The sequence below is a fragment of the Condylura cristata genome, unplaced genomic scaffold, assembly GCF_000260355.1.
Source record: "Condylura cristata isolate star-nosed mole 26May11 unplaced genomic scaffold, ConCri1.0 scaffold00025, whole genome shotgun sequence".
Classification (NCBI taxonomy): domain Eukaryota; kingdom Metazoa; phylum Chordata; class Mammalia; order Eulipotyphla; family Talpidae; genus Condylura; species Condylura cristata.
Window position 1 is genome coordinate 10724812 of NW_004567126.1, and position 7491 is coordinate 10732302.

Sequence of the window (7491 nt, forward strand, 5' to 3'; positions counted from 1 at the left end):
AAAAACGGGGAGGGGGGGAAGTGCACGGGATTATGGTGATGGCACACGGGTGACGTGGTTATGGGACATCCACGGGATTACAATTGAGATGGAAAAAAATGTACAAAATGTTTTAAAAATAAACTGTTATAAAATTTTTAAAAATAGGCATTAGAGCTAGACTCTTAACAGACTGGGTTATGTCTATATGTACTAGAAGAAACAGAACAAAATAGTAATTTATTATATTTAATTTCAATTTACAACTATTTTATTTCAAAAAGCTACTTAATTGCATAACAACTTTCTTTCCCCTTCTTCAGGAGAACCCTGGGGCCATGTATGACTGCAGCTACCACTGTCCCAGATAGCAGGTAGGGAGAAATGATGACTTTGCAAGATCATACAGCTACTGGTGGTGGGTCCAGATTTAATCCTGGCTTTCTGCCACCCAGTGTGGTCAACTCCCCAGGCACACATCTTCAGGGAAGTGGGGAGGTAAGCTCTTGCAAGGAGCAGGTGGCCGGTAGCATAGACGGTGGTCCCCTGCAGCCACCCAGGCTCATGCTGGAGCAAGGCTGTCAGCAGTTGAGACTGGCTCAGCGGCAGGACCCTAGTCATCTCTGTGCCCGAGTCGCCTCTGGCTCCACCCGGCCCAGAAATGCTGTTTAATCGATAACTTGACTGCTTCCTTTTATAGCCCTACTCTCGCCTCCACTTTCAGACATGCAAGATCGCCTTACCTAACCCAGTAGTTCCACTGATTGGGACAGCGAGACTGAGAGAGGGTGTCACCTGTCCAAAGTCACAAAGGTAGTGAAGTCAGTTAAGCCACAAAGTGGGGACAGAGCCACTCCCTCCAACCCCCTAAACGGGGCCGCAGGCAGGTAGGCCTCCAGAGGAGGAAGTGGCAGGGAGTACCCACATGCTCAGACTTAACCTTGTAAACAACCATGTCTCTCCACAGCCTCAAAGCCAATGGGAGAAAGTCTGCCGGAGCCCGTTTCGACCTCTCCTTCTCTCTCCTCTTCTAGTAAACATGGTTTGCAGGTGCACCTAACAAAACACACCTGGCTAGGTGCTTGCTTAGTATAAGCAGATGGAGGCCACACTACTCTCCTGGCCTCTTCCCCCCACCCCCACCAGCTAGTGCGAGCCTGACAGTCCCACACAGCACAGGGTGAGGCCGCCTTGGACAAGAGAGCCAACAAGGACTTTCTGAGGACAGATGGACACAAAGGGTGTGGGTACCTGCAGAGTGGAGACCCCGGAGGCATGAAGGGAGAGACCTGAGAGGCCCCGGGCAAGGACAAAGTCCGATTATCACCATTCCCATCCAACTTCCTGGTGGGAGTGAGGAGGTAGTTTGCAGAAATCCAGGAGGGGGTTTCAGCTGTTTTAAACACACTCATGCAAGTGATATAAATCCACCCCAAAGCCAAAGTGGGGCAAGCTAAAAAGTGGTTGTCAAAAAACCCCCACTGATTTAAATATTTCTATTTAGATAGGTATTTGTAGATAGGTATTTGATATTATGAGAAAGATGTGTGTGGCCATCTTACTCTTGATAAGTCACGAGGTCTGAAAAAATTCTGAACAAACAAAACTGTTCAAGTCAGCCAACAAATCCTCCCAGTAAAGGAACCTTCTCCCGCTGCTCCAAACACACACACAGACCTGTCACTGGGTCGAAAATCCCAAGGGCATGCCTTTCCCTTTGCTCAGGAGCCCATAAATCCAGGGTCATAAATTGCCACTTGTCCTCACTACAGAAAAGCTGCAGGTCAGTTTGTTCTTATTTACAAACAGTAAAATGCTTTCAAGCATCCACACAGCTTCCATGCCTCCCTGGTGGACTAGGGATCAAGTCTCTGTGCTATCACTACTGTGGCCTGAGTTCAGTCTCTAGCCAGGAAGGTGACCCACATGGCACGGCAGACCTCTCCTGTCTCGCCCGCTGCTCCCCTCAGCAGTGTACTTTGTCGATCTGCCTGTTCTGCTCCTCACTCTGTCTCTGGTGAATCCTCTCATTCCCTTCCTCCACAAATACACAACCTCTGGCCTGTACCCCAGTTCTATGCATCAATAAATAAGTCTTCAAAAAAAAACCCACACAAGGTTCCAGTAAGAGAAGACAGAGGTGAAATAACGCTTCATGCCAGACTGTCTTTAATGACTGTTTCTCACTTGGCTTAAGTTGGGCGTGACCTTCTGGGAAGGCAGGGGATGAAGTGGTCACTTGGAGTCCCGGGATGGACCATAAAAGACCATCACATGATAACTGCTAATCTGCTCCTGCTGCTGAAGATCAAGGTCAAGGGGCACAGGTGATATCACTGTCTGGAGATACAGGTGTGTAGCTCAGACTGAGACCAGGACACGGGTGTCTGGGGCTCGTGCACCACTGCCAACTACTGTGACTCTGTGACAGGTACTCCTCACTTACGGGGTGGGTGACTCAGTGTCCCCACCACCAGACGGGACAAATCTCAATTTCACGGGGGCATCACACCACCAACGTATGGCAGCCTTAAGCCACCCCTGAGATTATGAGAAGGAGAAATGACAGCATGAGTGTCTGGAGGGCTTGCCATAGAGAGGCAGCAGCCTAGGCCCCTCACATGTGCCTGCCTGGTCAAGGGGAAAGGCCAAGCCAACATCTCTCTCATGGCCACTCCCTGGCCAGAGTCCCCAGGAACATGACTCAAAGCCATCGGACACGGAAGAGCGAAGGACGAACTGGAAAAACGAATGCTGTATCTGTCGCCTTGAGGGGTGTGAGCATAGGCTGGTGTGTTGGACGCGTGGGGTATAAGGAAGGAGCGCTGGAGGCAGGTGTGGTGGAGGCAGGTGTGGTTTCAAGACGCTGACTATGACAAGAACCTGTCTCCAGGCAGGAGGAGACCTCCTCAGGGGAGGTCTCTCCATTAAATCAGTGCCCAGGAAGACCGGGATGGCTGAGGAGAGAGAGCAGCCAGCCCAGGTGCAGACTTCCAGGGCAGGGAACTCACCATCCTCTCACTAGCACACAGTACACCTGCTTTGTTCATCACAGGATGGCCGAAGGCACAAATGAGAAGGCAAAGAAAACCTATACTGGAATCTTCCACCCACTCACCAACCTGGGGCCAGTGATCTCACAAGAAACAGGATTCTCCGGCATCCCACAGAGGCCACAGCTCCATTGATCCTACCACCCCAGCATTTCCCAGACTGGCCTGGTTGTGAAAAATATCAATAAAAGCAGAATAAAGCAAACAGTGTTGGCTCAGAGCCCAAATCCCCAAGCCCTGCTCCCTGTAGTTTCTGATACAGCAGGTCAAGGACACAGCGCTGAGATAGAGGAGTTTAACAAGCCTACAAGGTTATTCTTAGGAACCTGAAAGTTCGAGAAACGCCTCCACCTATCATTTCCAAGAGGCTGTGGGCACAGCTCATCCACTTCTGACAGCAAGGAGCCCGCCCGGTCATGCTGGAGTTTCAGTTAGTCTATTTTAAGCAACCAACAGGATGCAAGGTTGCTTGGAAGTGGGCCGCACTTTGCTTCCGCCTCGGACACCCTCCCACAACAGTTGGAAGCAGCACCCAGAGGTCCCTGAAGCTGCCACTGCATTCCTCGGTCACACCCTCACCAGCTTTTCCCAGAACACACCACCCGCTGAGGGCTGGACAGCTATTGTAGTGGACTCCCCAACCTGGCCAACTTGCCCAACCCTCTCTCCCTTGCCCTTTGACCCTGGCACTGTCCTGGGCTGCCCCACCCGTAGGACCTGCTAGGAAACGGGTCAGACTGCAGGTTCCCAAAAAGGATCCAGTGTTGCCTGAAGATCTGTGACCCCAAGTCATCTTGAAGAACAAAAGCTGACCCACAGCTAGTAGGTTACTACCGAAAGAAATAAATCCAAACTGTCCCTGCAGGACTGGTCAGAGCATGAAGGAAAGTCCCCAGGGGCCTGACTCAGCCACCATGGACATTCTGTCAATGTAGAAACCTAGAGCTCTGCCAGCCAGCACCTTACCCCTGCGACTTCACATGCTTCTCCCCCGTCCCTGCAACAAGACCCAGACAGGGACAGAGACCCCAGATTCAAGCCCCTTCCTTTTGAGGGGTTGGATGGATATGACCTGGAAGAGGGGTCAGGGTTGAGACTCCTGACTCACTGGGACAACCATTTCTCACTGTGCCTCAGTTTTCCCTTCTTAAAAGTGGGTTAATAACCCCTTGCAGTCTACTAAGTAGAGGTGTTGTAAAACATAATTAGTTGATTCCTGCTAATGACAGGGGCCTACCAACTATGTCGGTTCAGTTTTGATTTCCCCACCCACCACCCAGCCATCTGCCCAAAGCCAAGCAAGCCCTGTCCCTGCCCCTGGTTTGGTACAGCAGCTGGACTTCAAGTTCAAACATTGAAACAAGTCATAACAGGGCCCTCCCTGGTGGCACAACAGGTTAAAGCAGCACGAGTTCAATCCCCGGTCAGGGAAGTGACCCACATGATGCTGCAGACCACTCCTGACCCACCCGCTGCTCCCCTCAGCAGTGTGTTTCAGTGGATCTGCCTATTCTGCTCCTACTTTGTCTCTGGTGAGTCCTCTCACCCCCTACACCTCTGGCCTGTACCCCAGTTCTTGTATGCATAAATAACTTTTTTTTTTTTAAAGAAAGGAGTCTTAACAGCGCACATCTAATATCTGGCTCTCAGAGAATGAGGCAGGAGCAGGCCAGGCAGGTCTTCCCAAGATAAGTCAAGGCCTTCTGAATCCACTGGCCTCCAGTCACTCTGCCTGGCCAAGAGGTAGGGAAGGCCTCCTGGATTTGACCCCTTCACACTCCACCTCCACCGGCCACTCCAGAAGGCAGGGACTGGCCAGGGGAAAGAAGGGAGTCTCCCAGAGGCCTCTCTACCCCTCAAAGCCAGAGGGCATTGGTTCATCAAAGCTTGGCCGAGTCTGCGGTGGGCCTCTATTTATATATCAAGTGCCCAGTTGTTTGCAAAACATTTTTTTAAACAAGAAAATCTTATTTCAAATGCAATTTTTTTTTTTTTTACAGACCCTGAAAAAATAAAAAGACAAATGGTGTGGTTGAAATAATGGCAGGACCCAGAGGACTTTCAGGCTTTCCTGGAGAAAATCCTTTCCCAATAGACCTCAGTTTCAGAACCATCAAGTAAGCCACTCCAACCTCAGAAAGACCTTGCGGTGTGGCCTGGGGAAAGGCCACAGAGGATTTAGGACAGAGGGCTCCCTGGGGCCGGCTTTACACAGCAGGCCGGCCGAGGGAGCAAACGCCCAGCAAACAGTCGTTATTTCTGTGTTCTTAGTGGCAAGTAAGGCACCTGTATTATATTCATCTCCAATTCTTACAGCCCAGGTTTATATTTTCTAGTGGAAAAAATGGGCTAAAAAGGGGGCAACTTATCAAAAACTCAGAGAGTTAAAAGTGACAAGGGCTGCATTTTAGACCCAAATCTATGTTGCCAAAGTCAGTGCCCCTCAGGATTCTGTTGCTCCTCCAGTCTGTCCACCAAGGCAGTACCCACCAACCCCCAAGTGGCAGAAGACAAGAAAGTGACAGCTCAGAGACTAAGTGTCTTAAATGGCACCGGCACCCAGAAAAAGTCCGCCTAGGGCAAAGCCCCAATTCCTGGGCTCAAGGGGCTGGCTCGCTGTGCCCTCCACTGGACAGGTGGGTTTCCACTCCTTCGACCCAGGAGTCTTGCTGGACTGACACCCACACCTCTGACCTTGCTCAGTGAGGAGATCCCTGCAATGGTAAGGAACAAGAAAGCTGGCCCCAACGAGTCTGCTCAAAACAACCCACCTACCAAACCCTGCCTCCTCTGCGGCGTACACTGTCCAAGGCTGAGTCCCTCCAGGAAAGCTCCATGGACCTCAACCCACAAGCCGTTCACCCTGGGGCCTCACTGCCTATGACTACGCCACTCATTGGACATCAAGACACCCTACTGCCACACTGAACACACCAGACAGCACTTGGGGGCCAAGGACCCCCCAGTTTCCTCTCTTGGAGGCCAAGGACCCTCACCTTCTCTACCCTCCACCTTGCCCGGCATGAACATGAGCTAGCTCTTGTTGGCTGACTGACTAAAGGACTTCCCTGTGTGTGGCCAGTTAGGTAGGCAATGGAGGACAAGCAGAGATAGTCTCCCAGACATCAGGAGCCAGGGAAGTGTCCAGACTTGTATCTCCACAATACCCAACACAGTCCAAGAAGGGGAGAGAATGCTCAGTCCATACCCCAGGCTATGCTTCCAGCCACCCAAGCTTCAGAGAGCATCAGCCCAGGACAACAGCCAGTAGCCCAGGCCCAAGCAGTTTACACTTGCTAGAGCTCCTCTTCAGTCAAATGCTCCCCAGGACACAAGGTTTTTGTAATTCCAAGCAGAGAACCCCAAGGTCACTAGTGAAAAAAAGGGAGGGGGATGTCTACACCTTAATTTGCAGAGGGCCCAGGGCCAGGCACTCCCCACTCCTCCAGCAGCCCCAAGTCACAGACTAAGGGAACAGCAATATCAACAGCGTCCAAGCAAAACCAAGCAAGTCCCCACAAAGGAAACAACAGCAACAACAACAACAAAAAAGTGCAGACAGCACTGAGTAGTTTTTGTTCTTTCCCAAGCCCACGTTCTGATTTCAAGATTGGTGCTTTTCTTAGTTATTGCAACTTTTATTAAAATTGTTGTAGACTCAAGGACCCTCCCTGGTGGCGCAGCAGGTTAAAGCACCGTATTATGAAGCTCTCCGAAGTCACTACAGCACAGGTTCGAGCCCTGGCCAGGGAGCTGACCCACATCGCACAGGAGACCTCTCCTGACCCACCCCTGCTCCCCTCAGCAGTGTACTTTGTCGATCTGCCTATTCTGCTCCCCACTCTGTCCCTGGTGAATCCTCTCATTGCCCCTGGACCTCTGGCTTGCACCCCAGTTCTGTAAGCATAAATAAATATTTACTTTAAAAAAAGTTTGCCTTCTCTAAATCCTTAAAAAAAAAAAAAAAGATTGTTGTAGATTCACAAGCAATAGCAGGAAATAACAGGGTGCTTCCTTGTGCCCTTTGTCGGGTTCCCTCCAATAGTATCACCCTGTAGAACTAACAAACATGCCACAACCTTTGTAACGCCGGTACAATCCACGGACCTCTTTCAGATTTCCTGTGTGTGCATGCGTGAGAACAAGTTTAGTCTACCATGGTTTTATCACTTGGTGTCGGCTCCTGTACATCCACCCAGCATCCAAGAGGCCCAAGAGCACCAATATGAGGTTTCTACCCAGCAATCATTCTTCCAGTTTTAAAACCCTGTCGTTTCAAAATGTCACATAAATGAATCTTCCAGTCCATAATTATCTGGGGCTGCTAACTTCTCTCGCTCAGCAAATTCCCTAGAGAAACACTGCCAGTGTTTCATATATCAGGTTTGCTCCTTTTCTACACTGAATAGTATTCCATGGTGTGTCAGTACCAAAGTCTACCAAACACTTTTTTTTTTTT